This window comes from Toxorhynchites rutilus, chromosome 1, assembly GCF_029784135.1.
Source record: "Toxorhynchites rutilus septentrionalis strain SRP chromosome 1, ASM2978413v1, whole genome shotgun sequence".
NCBI lineage: Eukaryota > Metazoa > Arthropoda > Insecta > Diptera > Culicidae > Toxorhynchites > Toxorhynchites rutilus.
The window spans coordinates 59,578,504-59,596,789 of record NC_073744.1 but is presented as its reverse complement, the minus strand read 5'-3'; the positions used below and the strand labels follow the sequence as shown (position 1 = coordinate 59,596,789).

At 37.2% G+C, this 18,286-nt stretch overlaps 1 protein-coding gene across 1 annotated transcript in view; it reads right to left on the bottom strand.

Annotated features, from left to right (window-relative positions):
* Nucleotides 1-18,286, bottom strand: part of LOC129762682 (calcium-activated chloride channel regulator 1-like) — a 38,207-nt gene that overhangs the window by 4,478 nt on the left and 15,443 nt on the right. The window lies entirely within an intron of this gene.

The following is an 18,286-nucleotide window of genomic DNA, read 5'->3' as shown; positions in this document are numbered from 1 at the left end:
AACATAGGCATTTCTTAGGTATGCTATAAACGCCCTCGCATTAGTATTAGTAAATAGCGTGCAAAATAGCATTCAGTTTGGGAGGAATTCTAAACACAATTTTAGTTGTATCCGAGTTCAAGTTTGTGAAAAAAAATATACAGAGAAACGAATCATGTTAACGGAGAAACTGCTGAAATAAACCAAAACTCATTTGCTATTTAATACGAAGGTGAATTTCTGCATAGTCCTTTGACTATCCTCAGTTGAATATGACTTTGCCGAGCCCTGGTTCTCATTCGCATCAACACGCGCAAGGCTCAAGTGACACCCTAAAAATGGGTGGATTATATCTATGATATAACCGCAAGGTTTACTTGAGATTACCGTTGGCTAAACATTTGTTTGTATTGATTAAATTATTGATTGAATAAAACAATTTCCGAATTCAATTGAATTCAACATTAAATGTTGAATTTATTACGGTACATACATGGATACCTTGATTTATAAAAAAGTTGAACGCAACTCAACGAGATGCTTTTCGTTAGAGGCACTTTTTAATCAAAATCTTGAATGATTTGAAGAACCTCAACTACTCCCTTCATTCCAAGTTAAATATGACCATAATCAATCCGCCAATTGTATATTGACTCATTTAAACAATCTTATGACTAAACCGATTATGCTGTTCCTAAACATTGTTCTACCGCACATCAATAACGTCAATTGCACTTTTCAATCAGAAAGTTTTCAATGTTGCTAACATTAGAATGAGACAAGTATGTTATTGTTGGGTAACTTATGTTTTGAGAGCTATGTGCAACAATTCACTGATGCTGATGTGAATTCACTGTTCAATTCACTGATACTGATGTGAAAGATTTTGAAGACTTTCTGAAGAAGCCTGAGGATGTTTATGTTGGCATCGAGAAGTTGAAAAAGGATTAGATGCGACTAGGAAGCTGGCCTTCAATTCGATTTGTTGTGACTTCTATACTGAGCTCGTGAAACAGTTACCAAAACTGTCACCTTGATAAACCCTCAAATTTTCGTCAAGCTGAAAAATCTTAATGATTTGATGCCCCAATTTCCTCATTTCGTTGAAGACAAGGTTTGTATAACAAATTCAGGCTACTCAAGACGAATTTTATGGGACAAAAATTGAGTGACTCAGATATAACTAGGTCCCAGCTGTTGGATGTCAGAAGGCGCGATGAGAATTTTTTGTATCCATTGCTAAGGTCGTTTGTAAGACACTTAATCACCAGCGTTTGTTGAGCGAATATTTTCGCTTCACAATGCCAACAAAACAAAGTCCGGAAATCGGTTGGCACCAGTGTTGTCACATTTAAATCTGTACCAGAAGGGTTCTCATCCGTACTTTTTGACGTAGGATTACGTCTTTCGGGACTTTTCGGAACATATTGGGGTACAAATGGAAAATCGAAAATCGAGCATATCGTGAAAATTGTCTAATTTCAAACGCTTATTGCTCAGACATTTCATGATGAATTGATGAAATTTTTGCGTCAATCGATTTCGGAATTCCATAACAATTTTTTTTATATTGAAGAAAATAATATATTAGGCTGTCAAAAAAGTCCTGCGGTTTTTTTTTTGAATTTTCATTTGTTCATAAAATTAGTTACAAGCATCTGTTTTAAGTCAAATATGCGCCGTTTTGTTCAATGACTTGTTCCCAACGAGATGCCAACTTCATAATACCCCTGTTATAGAAGCTCGCTTCCTTATTGGCAAAAAACTCGGATAGCCCATTTTCACAGGCCTCTTTTGTGACTAACTTCTGACTACCTAGCACGTTCGCCATGGACAAAAACAGGTGGTAGTCTCTTGGTGCCAGGTCCGGACTATACGGCGGATGCAAAAGAACCTTCCATCCGAGCTCCCGGAGCTTCTGGCGCGTCACCAAAGAAGTATGTGGCCTGGCGTTGTCCTGATGGAAGATAATGCGGCCTCTGTTTATCAAAGATGACCTCTTCTTCATGAGTGCTACCTTCAAGCGGTCCAGTTGTTGGCAGTACAGGTCCGAATTGAGCGTTTGGCCATAGGGAAGCAGCTCATAATAGATTATTCCTTGACAATCCTACCAAACACACAGCAGAACCTTCCTGGCCGTTAATGAGGGCTTGGCCACCGTCTGAGCCGCTTCAGCGGGCTTCGACCACGACCGTTTGCGCTTCACGTTGTCGTAAGTGACCCACTTTTAATCGCCAGTCACCATCCGCTTCAGAAACGGGTCGATTTTGTTGCGATTCAGCAGCGATTCACATGCGTCGATACGGTCAAAAATGTTTTATTGCGTCAACGTGTATGGCACCCATACATCGAGCTTCTTTGTGAATCCAAGCTTCTTCGTGAATCCAAGCTTCTTCAAATGGTTAATAACGGTTTGATGACTTATCCCCAGCTCTTGGCCGATGTTACGGCTGCTACTATGCCGGTCTTTCTCGGCTAATTCAGCGATTTTGTCGCAATTTTCGACGACAGGCCTTCCGGAGCGTGGCGCATCTTCGACGACCTCTACACCAGAACGAAAACGTTGAAACCATCGTTGTACGGTGGAAATGAAAACTGTATCGGGTCCATAAACTGCACAAATTTTTTTGGCAGCTTGAGATGCATTTTTGCCTTTGTCATAGTAGTACTGTAAAATATGTCGGATTTTCTCTTTATTTTGCTCCATATTTGCGACACTATAACTCACGAACGACTTAACCAAACAAAACACTATCAAGGACTATATTATAGCGCGCAAAAATACCTTTCCAACAAGCTATAGTATGACTCGATACAATGAATACAACTAGAACTACGCGCTTACAACGACACCTCGCGGAAATACCGCAGAACTTTTTTGACAGCCTAGTATGTCATGCAACTAACTATCGAACAATTGGAAAATTTAGCATTTTAATTTATTTCCTCTTGTTACAGATTTCTTTTTCTCATACAAGGAACAATATGTGAATGAACAAACATTACGAAAATAGAGCACCTTACATTAATTGGACTTGACTTGAGGATAGCAAAAGTACAATGCACATCCCACTATTATATCCACCATTTTGATGTTGAATCTCTTCAAAATCATATAGAATATAGAATATACCAAAAACTTGAAAACTTGTCACCATATAGAAGACATAAGCGTTGGAACTCTTTAGGAACTGCCCGGAATTTAATAGAAGGTAGCCCAGACGCGAAAGACTCAAAAATTATAAGTTATAAAAAATTATAAGTATGATCTTATAACTAATAATTATGAACAAATCAGGATCAGCACTTCGCTCAATCTACAAATGAACGAACTAGTTAACAAAATAAGTGATGTAATACAACATTCAAATACAAAATCCTTGGAACACTTTTCAATTAATGTATATTTTAGTCCCAAATACTTGGAAGAAAAATCGGAACAGATCGTAGATGATATATCGCTTGCCAAAGTAGGAATACTAATTGAAAAAAATACTTAGTTTGGATGAAATAAGCACATTATACCAAGATCTAGTTAACACGTTGAGTGCCACAGTTTTATAGCGACTCTATGGATTTTTTTTAATGTATTAGGGTCATCGTTTCTTATCGTAGTGAAAGGTATTTTTGTTCGAAAGGGAATCTTATATGCTTATATTAGTTACCTAAGCGAAAACTCGGTGTCAGTCAACGTGTTAAGCAGAATATTACAGAACATAATGTTTCGGAGGCACTTAACTATGCAGATACGAAAGTCGCTACGAATAACAAAAAACTTATGTTGCTAATTAAGCTACCCACATTAGACCCAAGAATATTCAAAAAAGTTCAAGTCTACCCTGTTACATTCCATCATAAATAAATCTAAGGAGACGAAATTACTTGATCCATTGTTCCGTCAGCGTCAGCGCAGATTCGGATGAAAATGCAGCGTCGATGAAACAAATAATCATAAACTGATTTAGGATTTAGGGAGGACCCCGGTCTGGAAAATCGAAAAAATCGGAATTTTGTTTTTTGCATTTTTGGGAAGCTTATGCCCTCAGAAATGTTGTTGAAAAAGGAATTTTCGATATTTAATTTCGTCGGAAAGTTACAGTCAAAAGTATGAAGTCACCCCAAGGATATAGTATTGCTATACGAATTTTGGAACGCGTTTTTCTCGAAACCATGTTATTTCAACTGGTGGTATCGATATCTCAGGATCTACTCGACCGATTTGGCTAATATTTTTTATCAGCGTGTAAAAATAAATTGTCTAAGGCGTTACATAGCCGTTTTTTGATATCTCATTTTTTCGATTTTTTTAAAATCGCTATTTAGAGATTTTTCATGAAAAATATCTAATTTTCAACGGAAATGGCCGCCGTTTTGGCAATTTTTCGAATTTTCAAAAACCCCTATGTAACGCTCTAGGTATTGTCCTAAAGTTTCAAAATATTCATTGGAATTTGTTCTACGACACCCCGTTGCTTCAGAACTGATACCACCAGCAAGGTACCGATTTTCAGACAGCATCTACGCATCCATCATAATCATGATTGGTGCACTCGAAAAATGGAAAATACATCTTCAAAAGCATATCACCGTAAAGAACTTTCAACTCGCGCAAGCCGCACATGGTACCCAAAAAAGAGCGATCGTTATGCATGCCATTCGAGGAAGTTCGATTATACCACAAAGAGGGAAACAGGTTAAGTAGTTTGGTTGATCGAAAATTGAACATTACGAAAACCGGCGCGAGAAAACCAATTGCTAGTGATGCAACGCTGCCAATGGAGGTGCAATGCTTCGCCTCATAATACCACACGATCCGCTCGCGTGTGCCTTTCGGAGGAATAAACGTTATCTTCCATCAACGCTCGCGCAGAGGAAGTCAATGTTTTACGATTCTCAAACTATAATCCCGCTATCGCAAACCCATCTTCATAGAACGTATCATTTCGATTAGTGCACCAGAGCGGGCGCCAACAACGCAACGAAAGAAGAGGAGACGACGGTGCTGAGATAATATTTTCGAAAGTTACAGAACGTGTTAACCTGGGGCGGAAGGAAGATTACTTTTTTTACGATTCTTAGCGCTGTTCTCTCCCCCTCACCAACCGAAAATCCGACGAAATGTCATTCCGTACAGACTGGCCTGCGTGCTCTCAAAGTATTATCCGTAATAGCATCAAATTGCTCATTAGGTCCGCCGGGGGTACTGCTTGGAGAAAGAAAACAAACTCACAACAGATTTGGAACGAAGGAGAAGGAGACAATAAACCATCAACAACACAAACTCAGACTGGGCTAAAAGCACAAGTGCCACAAGAAGAATTTCAGTGCCCGTAAAATGTTCCAGATAAACACAACACCGCGCGCACCTTCCTACACACACACACCCTCACATTTCAGGTCGCGCCGTATTTCTTATCAATAATGCTCAATGTTCGCCGATCCAGAAACACTTTGACCTTCTCACCTTACCGGCGACCCAGTCTCAATCGGCTCACCGTTATCGTAAACCTTGCCCGATATGATCACAATCCCCCTCCAAGAAATGGGTTGCATCAGTTCCGAACGTCGCCTCCAGTATCTCGAACCTTGAACCGACCCGTATATGTTTGTGTGTTATGATGCCCACAAATCTGACGATGTAGCGGGGACGTGACGACCGCCGACAGTCGATGATTTTAGTTTCCATGAACACTACTATATGGTGGACCCAAAATGGGATTCCGAAAAGGTTAAGGAAAACGATTGGCCCCAAACACACTAGCCAGCAGCACGAGAGCAACAGCAATAAAGATGAACGAACACGCCGGAAGCTTCCCGTGCGGGAGAGTCACGTTCCATTCTGTTGGGATGCAGGCCGCCGCACCCGCAGTCTGCGCCGACCGCATCCTGGCACCAGCTGTTGTTCGTCGGTGGTGGTGATTGGTGCTTGGTGCTAATGCGGATCAGTTTTGCGGATTAGGCGGTACTTTCGGGAGGGGGGGTTAACTTGCTTTAGTTGTGGAGAAGTGGACAAATTGTGGGCGAAGCGGTGGAGTGGATTTGATTGGGAAGAGAGGGTGCTAAACTGATATGATGACGATTTAAACGAGGAGTGATCATGGGAATCCGAAAAACAGATTAACTTTAAGAGAAGCATCGAATAATTATAATTGTGGCGAATAATTGATGGAATCACAAGAAAAAACTGATAAAAACGATAATCTCAGAATAGTAACAGTATCAATTCAATATGGAAGCCATCTAAAGATAAAATTAACGTGAAATCAAAACATTGCAAAGGTACTTCCAAAGTGTAGTGTTGGTAGTTTTTTTCAAGCTAAAAAAACACTGTATAATATTCATCTTTTGTGGCTTCTTCGAAAAGTATAGATTCGATTCAATTTATTATCTAATATTATTTCTACCAAATGACGGAAAAAGTAGTATCAGTATAATTAATGCAATTAATGGGGACGGGGCGAAATCATCAGACCCCGCGAAACGGTGTGGGCCGATGACCGACGCAGGAACAGTTGACAGCTAGACAGGCTGTCTCTAAGAATATTCTGATTTTCAGTAGAGAGCTAGAGGTTTGGTGTTACGAATACGACCCATATCATGAGGTTATGCACCAAAGAGCCAAAGAATTTTAGATCATGTTTTAGGAAAAACTTTTCAAAGTTATCTGAAAAAACACTAGTTATAATATGAATTCTTCGAAACGAATTTAATGTTTATAACCCTTGAGAAAGGTGTGTGAAAAAAACTACATAATTAAATTTAAAATATAAAAAAATATAAAATAATCAAAATTAAAATAAGCTATTTAAAATATTTTAAGTTTTTAAGAACTAGGTTTCATTTTGTAATTTATGAGAAACAAGCATTTGAAAAACAGGTGCATTTAATGCATTGTCACGTCACACAAAAATAGACAATTGTTTTAGTTAACCAGATGAACTTGCGTTCAAACATTTTTATACTTGGGTTTCTTCTTGGGGCAAACAATGAGGATCAACAAACTCCAAATTTTAGTTAAAATATGTTCATAAATGTAGAAATATCAACTGTCTCAAGAAGTTGCTGTGTCACGTGACGAAAAGTTTATGATCCATTTCGACCCGACGTGCCAACATTTTGGCTTACTGTAAACACGTTTTTTCTCGTTTTTTTTTTTTGTATAAATCCCAAGATTTCCAAAAATTAAACAATGTCATAGTAAAATTTAAGAAAATTCCTACAAAAATTGGAGAATATTTTATAGTTAAATTCGCTTGTTGCCAGTCGAATGCTTTTGTGCAAATACATAAAGTTAATCAAAAATGTCTGATAGTGTATTCCCCCGGTAGTGAGATCCGCCAGATGAGCCAGGCTTATGCGAGCCATTGATTGCAAGAGCCACAGATAACGTGTTAAATACTTACGAAGCAAAAACTGGAGGTCGGTTTAGGAACATCTTTAGAAGGTCAGTTCAGTACCACCCTAACTTTTTCCGAAACCCAACATGCCTTGTACTAAAGGCAACAAGTAGATTGAATCTATATAGCTTGTTTTGATGAACAGAACATATTTTTTTTTAATTTCTCAAAACCTAAATAAACATTGAACTCTTTTTCGCTACAGTTCAAAAATATTTTTTACTGTTCTGAAGCAATGCAAACGTAAAATGACGCTGAGAAGCTAGAATGATGGTACCAAGAAAAAAGTAACCATATAATCAAATTGCCAGTTTTATAACACCTTTCATTTTTTTTATCCCTTTTGTTTATTTTAGCCTCATTAGCATTTTAGCAGTAACAGAGCCGAATTTAAATCGTGTCACATGTCTATCATATCTATAATTAGCACATTACACAGTTGTCATTTTTTTCGGCGTTAGAATATTCCCTTCTATACCAATGCATATGGTACACATTTACACAGTAGCCATCCAGGCGTAAGAGTTTTTCTTCTGTTCTTCCATTATCCAGTTAGCGGAGACATTTGATTGATCATTGTTGAGTTATTTATAGAACAGCAGCCCGATGTGTCTTGCAGAGCAGAGCAGTTTCATGGATGAATCAATTTTATTTCGACCGTGGATCGATCTCCATCGCTGATGATTGTTGCGTGGACGTAGGTATTCTGTTACAACACAAAGATGGCCAATGAGGGCCCTGAGTTTTGAACTCACAATCGATCGCTTACTAAGCGAACGCGCAACCAATGTGGCTACGGAGACCCCCTACACCTTTCATTTGATACTACTGGAAATTCGTTAGCTAACACCGTTCCTATGATACGAAGGGCCCTAGATTCAGGACCCCAGTCGGGTTATCTCGGGACCTTCCCCTATTGATCGAACCTTTCAAAGAGGAAGAGAAGATCTCAGAGGAAAATGAGAAGTATTCAGGATAATAACTAACATGAAAATTAGTATTTAGGGTTCTAGAATTCGTTAAAATTAATACAAATTATTGATTTTGTGGAACGTGGAAATGCTTTGTGGATCCTGTTTTTCACACAGAGCCGTTTTTTCATGTCACAAAATGCATCCGATTTTTGCAAGATTCTTGCGAGTTTTTTGAAAAACTGGGTATACTGGAATCTACGATTGAATTTTGATTCATGATTAGATTCAGACCCGTACCCGGAACCAAGTGCTAAGTCCCAAATTGAAATTCCAGATTCCGAAAACCACATGATACTTCCTGAATTAGTTTTAAGAAGCAGATTTCCATACATTTTTCATAAAAATTGTAGAATTGTAGATTTTGGATTTTGAACGCTGAATTCAAGTTTGAAGATCGATAATCTAGGATTCAGATTCTTTTTTCAAATAGCTATTTATTCCAGAATGAGTTTCGTACTCAAATTCAGATCTGAAACCCTCAGATTAGCCCTTAGTTCTAGACTTCAGATGAAGATTTTGAATTTGAATTCGAATTGAAAGTTTGTTTTGAGTTGAAATCCAGTTCCAAATCCAAGCTAGCATTTGAGATATAAATTTTATTTCCGTAATGAGTTGGAAAATCAGGATCAAATTCAAACACATTCAGCTATGAAAATAATTCTCAGATTAGCCCTCAGATTTCAGATTCATATACAGATTCAAATTCAGATCCGCAATGTACCCAAATTCTAGCACTCAAACAGGGATTTGAATCCATGCAAGTGAATCTGTAATCTCGAATCCGAATCTGAAATACATAGCTGGAAAATAATACAGTATTCTGAATTTTACATCTGATATCTATGATTTGATATCTAGAGAATCCAGGAAAGCTTACAGATTCCGGATCCTGAAGCCACTCGGATTCCAGACTGGAATTACAAACTCCCTTTTCGGATTCCAGGAATACTGATTTCAGATCTCAAGTTTGATAGTTTAAATTCGAGATTCGTTCATCAAATTGCTATTTATTGGCTATTATTCAAAATCGAATTTTAGGATGAACTACACATACAGAATCAAATCCGATTCCGATTTCTAGACTCGATTTTCATTTCCAAATTATAGGTTCCGGATCCGAGATACAAATTTCAATTCATTTCTATAACAATGATTTAGAATCCCGATTATCAATCAAAAATTAGATTATTAAAAAAACATACCGAGCTCAGCTGCAAATATCATTTTCAGAATAGCTCCAGATTTTAGATTCAGATATAGAGAAACATCCTGCTGTCCTGAGTTTTTTTTTAACTTTTTTCGAGAAGCTTAATTTAAAAACTATAAGATCTACTAAATGTTGGTTGAAGAATGAAATGTAGGAAATAATTTTGGTTTCCGTTAAAAAATATAAAACAAATAATTGAAAAAAATTCACTGAGAAAAAAATATTTTGAAAATTAAAATTAAAATCTCGAAAACATGCGTTTTTAAAACTCTGGAAAACTAGATATAAATAGAACTTACAATTTTTCACCAAATCACTCATACATCGGAAGATGCCTTTACAGAGAAAAAGTTTCTTTGACAGCAACTTTCACATATACGTATGAATTAACGTGATTTACATATTCTGAAAACTTTTTTCTATTTGAAAACATGTCAAGAACATGTCAAACGCGAGAATTTACACACAAAAATGTTACGAATAAAACATTTTTTTTTTCATTAGTCATCATACAAAAATGCCTTATATTCCAGGAACTATGAAAGATAGAAAGTAGATGTCTGCGTCAAAAGTTCATATTTTAATGAGATCTGAAACTTTGTCAAGCACACTATATCACTATCTTGATTTTGAACAAAATTAGGATTACTTGTAATTTTTTCACATAAAACATGAAGAAGGCCCATCTTCCGATGTATGGACGACTATTTTTTATTTTATATTTTTTATTTGATGTTTACAATTAAAAAAAAATACGTTTTTGAGTAAAATGAGGTTCAATTTAAAAAATATTTTAAGTGATTTTTTAACAATTTTTTTAATATAATAAATAATAAATAATGAAATAGTAAATATAAAGAAATTGGAAATATTAACTACATTTCATTATTTGACCAGAATTTTTAGGTATCAGTTATTGAGTTACAATTTTTTGTAGAAACATATGAAATTTACACATTTCAGGGAAAACTAAAACAAATTTTATCAGATTACACAATTCATTTGTTTTTAGTCTTAAAAAACACCAACCACAAGATTAATCAATTGTGGGTTCTGAGATTGAACCCACAGCCGTTCGCTTGGTATGCGGACGCACCAAATGCACCAATACTACTCATCGATTGTTAGCTCTTTTTGAATCCATTTGTGCAGGTTGGAAACCAGATCTTGAAAATTGGAATGCGAAATCTGAACCCTAGAATCTGGAATCGGGAAACTGAAATCTCAAATCTGATTTTAAATCTGCAATAAAATTTGTAGCCGAAATTCGTGTCAGGAATATTAATATTCCTAGAATATTTCATAGTACATGAGATCTGTAATTTACAATTTGTAATTTAGATTCGGACGCGGATTTGAAATCTAAAATTATGTTATTCATATTCAAAAACATTTTGTTAGTGTAATCGTCAAATGTGTTTTGTTTTCTATTTTCTGATTATTATCTGTTCCAAAGAATTCTGTGAGGTTCACTTAGACTTTATTTTTATTATTAATTTTTTCCATATTTATTTTTTTGGTAATGCTATACTTTCTGCTGTACGTTGACTACAAAATTTTCGAGATTCTTTCAAAAAAGATAAGAAGCACTCGTATAACAAATTGAAATGAATAGAAAAAGATTCTGACCTCTTAGTGGAAAATTGGTGAATTTGTATGGTATTACGTTATACGTTATGATGTTTTTCTCATAAAAAAAATAGTTTTCTTGAAAATTGCTTTACTAGTGAAATGAGAATTACTCGACGTTAATTGTCTTGTAATGATTCGTGGTGCCCAACACCGTTCCAACCCATGAAAACCGTGAGAATCGTTTGCATGAAGCTCTGCTACTGTCGGCTGTGTGACAGGTTATGTATAACCGGAACGAGGAAGAACCCTAAGTTAAATCTCATCATTATGAAAGAATTGAGATGCAGTTGATTTCGATGCCAAACGCCTTCAAAATGCGTAAAACGTCGAGATCTGGTGTTATCTCGAAAAAAAATCGACTTTTTGGGACTTAGCCTAAGTGGCCAGAAATTTTTTTTTTTTTTTTTTATCTTCGCTTATTTTTCGTCGGCCTATTTCCGCCACTTTAGTGCCAATCACCGACATCAGGGAGGCGACTCCACCTGTTCCTACCTATCAGACTCAACAACTCATGAGCCGGGCCAACTTCTTTTACTTCCGCTCCGAAGGAAGACGTAACCAGAGATTTTTCGCCTCAGAAAATCCCAACGACGCCAGCTGGGATTGAACCCAGGCCGATCGGATTGTGAGGCTGTTACGCTAACCATACAACCACTGGCGCCGTCGCAGTGGCCAGAAATTCAAAACTTTGAGTGCTTTGAGGTACCCCTAATTCATGTCTGATTGAGCTTAAATTTTGCACAGGTCATTTTTTTGGGCCAATAAACAAAATGTACATGGTCGATTCTTTAAATTCGATAATTTTTTTTCCTTACTTGAAGGGATGGGAAAAAGGAATGGAATATGCCTCTTAGGTCAGTCCAAAAGGTCGATTTTCGGCCAAAAATTTTTTTAGAGATAACACCAGATTTCGACGTTTTATGAATTTGAAGTCATTTGGCATCGACAAAACAAATTTCGATTTTCCAAATTTCTTGGAAGATTTTCGAGGATCAAAAAATCAAAACTTTGAGCGCTTTGAGGCACTCCTAAATCATGAGCTGAAACTTTGCAAAGGTCATTTTTTTGAGCAAAGATCATTTTTTCAAACAAAATATACATGGTCGGTTTTTGAAATTCGATGATGAAATTTGTTCCATACATCATCCATTGCCATCCTAATGGCCACTGAGGTCAACTGAGAACTGATGTTATAACCTTGTGCTTCTAATATAGTCAAGTATAGTCGAATAAATCGAACTCATGCACGTTATTCATTACAAACATTTTATTGACTCTAGATAGACAAATACGGTAGCTTTGACCCCCTGAAAAATATTATCATTTCCCTCATATCCACAACAATCGATTGCTGATGTATGAACAACAAAAACATTCTGTGTTCTCCTTGATCCAAATCGGCGTCAGGTTGGCATATTGGTGGGGGGTGGTGGTGAGTCTGGCATCCCGCAACGCACAAACGGCAAAACAATCGACTCGATAGTGGCAGAAAAAGTGGCAGACTCCACGGCGTGCCCTTCCTGCCCTGCCACGGTTTATCTCTAATTGCCATCGCAAAATGGATGTTTCCTGCCATCTCGGGCCAGAAATGAAATGGTAAACAAAATGCGAACCCTGTGGTGTGGTACAAGCTAGGCAAACTCTGGTGGCCAACCAGAAACCGCTCAGCAAATACGGCAAACACCTCCTTCCTCCCACCACCATTCATTCGTGAACCCGAACTGTTTGTACCTTTTTCCAGCATAGAATTTCGTGAAAACAAAAACTCAACGTACGAATGCTGCTGCTGCTGCTGCTTCTGCCAACTTTCCCATCCTCCCCTTTACTCGGTAATCATTCGGTGAAGTTGCTCGAGAGACCCGCAGGCAGCCAGGTTCGTGTGATGAAATGAAAACTAGCCGATTTTCCCGACTTCTCTTTGGAAGAAAAAGGCTGGGAAAAGTTTTCGCAAAGCTGCCTAGCAAAACATTGCGTCGAATGAAATATCGAACCTTGCCCAAACGAGCTTCGCTCAAGATCCCACCGGTCAGGAAACAAACTATAACCACTAATGGATGGGATCCTGCATAAACACACTCGGAAAGACTAAACTTCCTTTGAATATTCAATTGGACCGAATCGATCAAAGTTCACCATGTCTTTGTGGGGAGGGGGAAGTGGGAGGCGAGCGATAACTAATGGCCTCTTGGTGTGTAATTCTTGGGTCAAAGTTACTAATGGTAACGCCGGAGGGCGATGTCTTTCTCGTTCGAGAACAAAATTTATGCAGATGTATGCTCGGGGGCTCCTTTTTGCATATATATATATATATATATACAAATTTTCCTCGCGCGAAATTGATGAACACGAGCCACACGAGTTTGCGATCCACTCGCGTTGTATTAGTTTGATTCGAATTGGACCAACTTCTCGGATGTGAGTGATGGAATGGCGCGCGCGCGCGCGGGAACACAAACAATCCGGTAATTGGCAAGTTTCGTGACTTGGCAGAGCCCACAGGGGATGAAGTTTGTCCGCAAAAAATATGTATGTATATTTTTATACGGCCGAAAGTTTTTCTGCCCATCAGCATCTCGTTCATTGATGTGTTCATGTTTATTTGGGCATCGAATATATGTATCTCGCGAATATTTTATTCAGTTCTCTCCCACAACTGGTAATCGAAATGGGTATTGGCCCAAGGCCGGCAGCACACTCAGTGGGGAAGAAAATTGTAGGTCCCGAGGTCTCGTTTCGGCCGAACCGATGCGGATAGTGTTCAAGGGAGAAGTTCAACGCTAACCAACTGAGGGGTCGGGGAACTGACTGCTTCCGGAGTGGGGACGAGACCACGACACAGTTGTGATAAATTACTTCCTCGATGGCAGGGTGTGTGGTATGGACACACGAAGTATGCCGCCAGTCAGCAACTTAGCGCTCAACTTATTGAACTTTTCGGAATGGATCGGAATTGGGATAGAGTGAAATTTAGGTTACCTTGTGTGGTATTTTGTTTTCCCTGCGGCCATAAGCCCCCACAACGTTGGGAATATTTCTCGCAATTCGATGGTTTTGGAAACAGCATAAAAAACGCTCACTGACTGGAGTCAAATAAATTGACTGTAAAAACGCAAACAATTAGATTCAAATGTTTTCCCGGAAGGATTAGCTTCCGACCGTAACACATTGGAGCTACCCCACATGTTCCTAGCACCGGGTATACAGTTCCCATTCCCACAAGTGGAACACAAGTTGCACTAGAAATGACACTTCTAATTATATGCACCCTTCCGCTGAGTCAGCACTTTTTTTTCCACCGGTCATCACAAACCCATAACAAACGGTCGAACTCACGAAGCACGAAACTAGGGAATTATATTCCAATCTGTCACCCCTTGTTTATGGCAGAACATGAGCTGAGAAATTTATTCCTCAAATAAACTTTTCCGTTTTCCCCGCCCCAAGCAGTTGCCACTCAAAGGTTCTGTCCAGCTAGGAGGGACTGACATCCATGAAGTTTGTGCCAAACCTAATCTGTTTCAACATCCGGCCCGAAATGTTCTTGAGCTTGAACGGGTAGGATGTGTATGAATTCTGTTCACAAACGTTTGTGTTTTGGTTTTTTTTTCGAACAGCGAGAAGTCCTGCGTGACGCTCAAGTGTATGTGTATGCAAATGCGCAAACTTGTTTGCCCTTTCACCCTGGTGCTCTGTGTGGTTCAATTTCCATGCTCGGTATGTGTCAGCATACTGCTGCTATTTGTTGTACATTTGGGACACCCCCCAGCTGCTGGCGTAAGGCTTTCTGTGTGTTTATGGTGTCAGTCTGTTTACGTTCAAAGTAGCACACGAAAAAGGGTTAAGGGCAAATCAAAACCTGGCATAAAGTACATCTTTAATTTGATTCGGTGGATTTTTGCGAAATGTGCCAACCATCTTTTGTAGAATAACCGGATAGTGAAGATAACTGGGCTAAATATTCGATAATGCTGATGCATTGATCCGCTTTGGCATACAACCAAAAGAAATCCCTTCGACCCTTATCACCAGGTTTGCAAATAGAAATCAGCCGTTTTTTATTAGGTGTGGAATTTTTTACTCAAATTTTTACTTTACTTTATCGCTCATAAGTTTGAAATTTGAAATCTGAAAATCCAGAATAACTTAAAAGCTGACCCTGAAAACCTCATCCAAGGAATGAGAATACCTGGAATCCGTAACTGGCGTTGGATGTATAGAATTTTCAATTCGATGGTTTTCTGAAGGTATCCCAAATGTAGATTCTAGAGCCTAGAATCTGAGATTCGAGAATCAGAAGAGTCAGAAAATAGAATCCATGCCTGTCCACTTTTGTAACCTAGGCCCGGATTCTTGTATGAATAGATATTGTATGAATTGATATCTTAAAATTGAATCCTGAGAATATAAAATTAAGAATCTTCAATCAAAAATCTATAGCCTGAAATCTGAGTTTGGGTAGTAGTTGCAGAAAATAGGAATCAGTAGTCAGGAGCTGAAAGCTTTGAATTCATCACTTGAGAATTTCAATTCAGAATCTGTTATCTGACTCTGGAGGTACAATCTAGGATCAAAATAAAAATCTGTTTTAAATTTGTAATATGGGTTCGGATTTAAGATTATATCCGACAGTTTATATTAGAATTTGGAATTTGAAATCTGAAATTAAAGATCTAGAATATGGTACCTAGAAATTGATATTCGGAGTCTTGAACTCTCGAATTTTAAAATTGGGATTCTGTAACTTGAAGTCGGAAATACGGAGCTAGATTTTAAATGTTTGCAAGGAATTCGGAATGGGGGGTCTCCGTAGCCACATTGGTTGCGCGTTCGCTTAGTAAGCGATCGATCGTGAGTTCAAAACTCAGGGCCCTCATTGACCATCTTTGTGTTGTTACAGAATAGATACGTCCACGCAACAATCATCAGCGATGGAGATCGATCCACGGTCGAAACAAAATCGATTCATCCATACAACTGCTCTGCTCTGCAAGAAACATCGGGCTGCTGTTCTATAAATAACTCAACAATGATTAATCAACTGTCTCTGTCCGGTTAGTTAGAGTCCAGTTAGACGGATAATGGAAGAACAGAAAGAATACTTTTACGCCTAAATGGCTACTGTGTAAATGTACCATATGCAATGATATAGAAGGAATACTGGCGAATGGCAACTGTGTAATGTAATGTGCTATAATTATAGATATGATAACCATGTGACATGTACCGATTAAAATTCGGCTCTGTTACAGCTAAAATGCTAATGCTAATGAGCCTAAAATAAATAAATGGGATAAAAAAAAAAGGAATTCGTAATCTAAAATTCTTAAATTCTAAATCCTAATCTGGAGTTTGAAGTATAAATTTTCATACTTCAAACTCATTTGTTTTACTTTATACTTCAAACTCGTTTGTTTTCAGGACCAGGATATAGGTATCTTGAAAGAGGAGTCTAGAACCTACAATGTGAATCTAAGCCAGGAATCAGAAAATTTTGTAATCTGGGCCCGGATTCTTGTAATATGGGTCTGGATTTATGAATAGATCCGGCAATTAATATCCGAAATCAGGAATTTTAAGTCTGAAATTTTGAAAATGTCTGAAATCTCAATCTGTCATGGAAGAATTGTGAGCGAGACATTTAACCCTTTCAAATTTCCCAAATCATTCCAGTTTTATCCAAACCCTTCAAATCTTCCAAATCTGTCGAATCTTCCAAATTCTTAAAACAAGTGAATTCTTTCAAATTGTTAGAATCTGATGAATCTTTTAAATTTTTCAAATTTTACTCTTTTCAATTATGTTTTTGTGACTGGATTTCAAAATCTGAGATTCACAATTGAGAATCTTTCATCTGAATTTTAAGGTAGAATTTCGTCTCGAGTTTGTAACCTAGGTTCGGATTTTCGAGTAGTCTGTTAATTAATTTTCGGAACTAGAAGTCGGAACTAGAAGTCTGTAAATTAAAAATTCAATATATGGAACCTGGAGCCTTGAATTCGAGATCTAGAAACTGAATTTTGAACCTGGAAGTTGTAATCTGAAGTCGGAAATTGAATCGGGATTTTGAATATTGGAATGACCCAAAATCTAAAATTCGGATTGAGAATCCGTATATGGAGTTTGAAGTCTGAGTCTTTTATTTGAGAGTGAAAATATGTTATGATATCAGAGAGTGAGATATTGAAAACTCTAAAAAATCTCAAATCTTCCAAATGACCCATTTTTTTTTTATTTCTTTCAAATCTAATCTTTTTCTATCTTCGAAATCTTTCAAATCTTCCGAATCTTTCATTTTTATTCTTAAATATTCCAAACCTTCCGAATGTTTAAATTCATCCAAATGACAAAAAATCCTCCAAGTCATCCAAGTGCTCGAAATATTACAAATCATAAAAATTTTGAAAAGCTTAAAAACCTTCGAGATCTGCCGGATTTGAAAAATGCCCCAATGAATTATATAACATTCAAATATTGCAAAACTATTCCTATACTATACTTTCAAAAAACTTTTCCGAATCATCCTAGTCATCTAACTTTCCCAAATCTCGCAAAATCTTTCACATCTTTCAAATATTCCATATCATCATATATCTTCGAATTCTTCTAAAAAAAAAAATTTTCTTAAATATTTCAATTTTTTTAAATTAATTAATTAAATATTCTACTGTATTATAACTTAATATAATTCCGCTATTTATAACTCCGCTTATACTGACCTACCACCTGTTATTCCACAACGAAGTTTGGTTTTCATAGAAAAATAATTTGTTAAGCAGTCGAATGTAATGACTACTTTACATGCATAAGTTCATATTTACATAAAAAATGAGTTATTTCACAAAACGCTTCGTATGACATCCGCTTATTATGATCTCTCTTTGATGTCATTATAAACGTATTTAACTGTATTTATTGAATTTTTGAATTAATATTCTATTTCAAATCTTTCTGATATTCGATATCTACAAAATCTTTAAAACTAACTCTCTATTATAACTCTCACAAATCTTAAAAATCCTCAAAATCATCCAAAGCCGTTAAAAATCTATTCCGAATCATCCAAATCATTCAAATCATACAAATCTTATAAATATTCA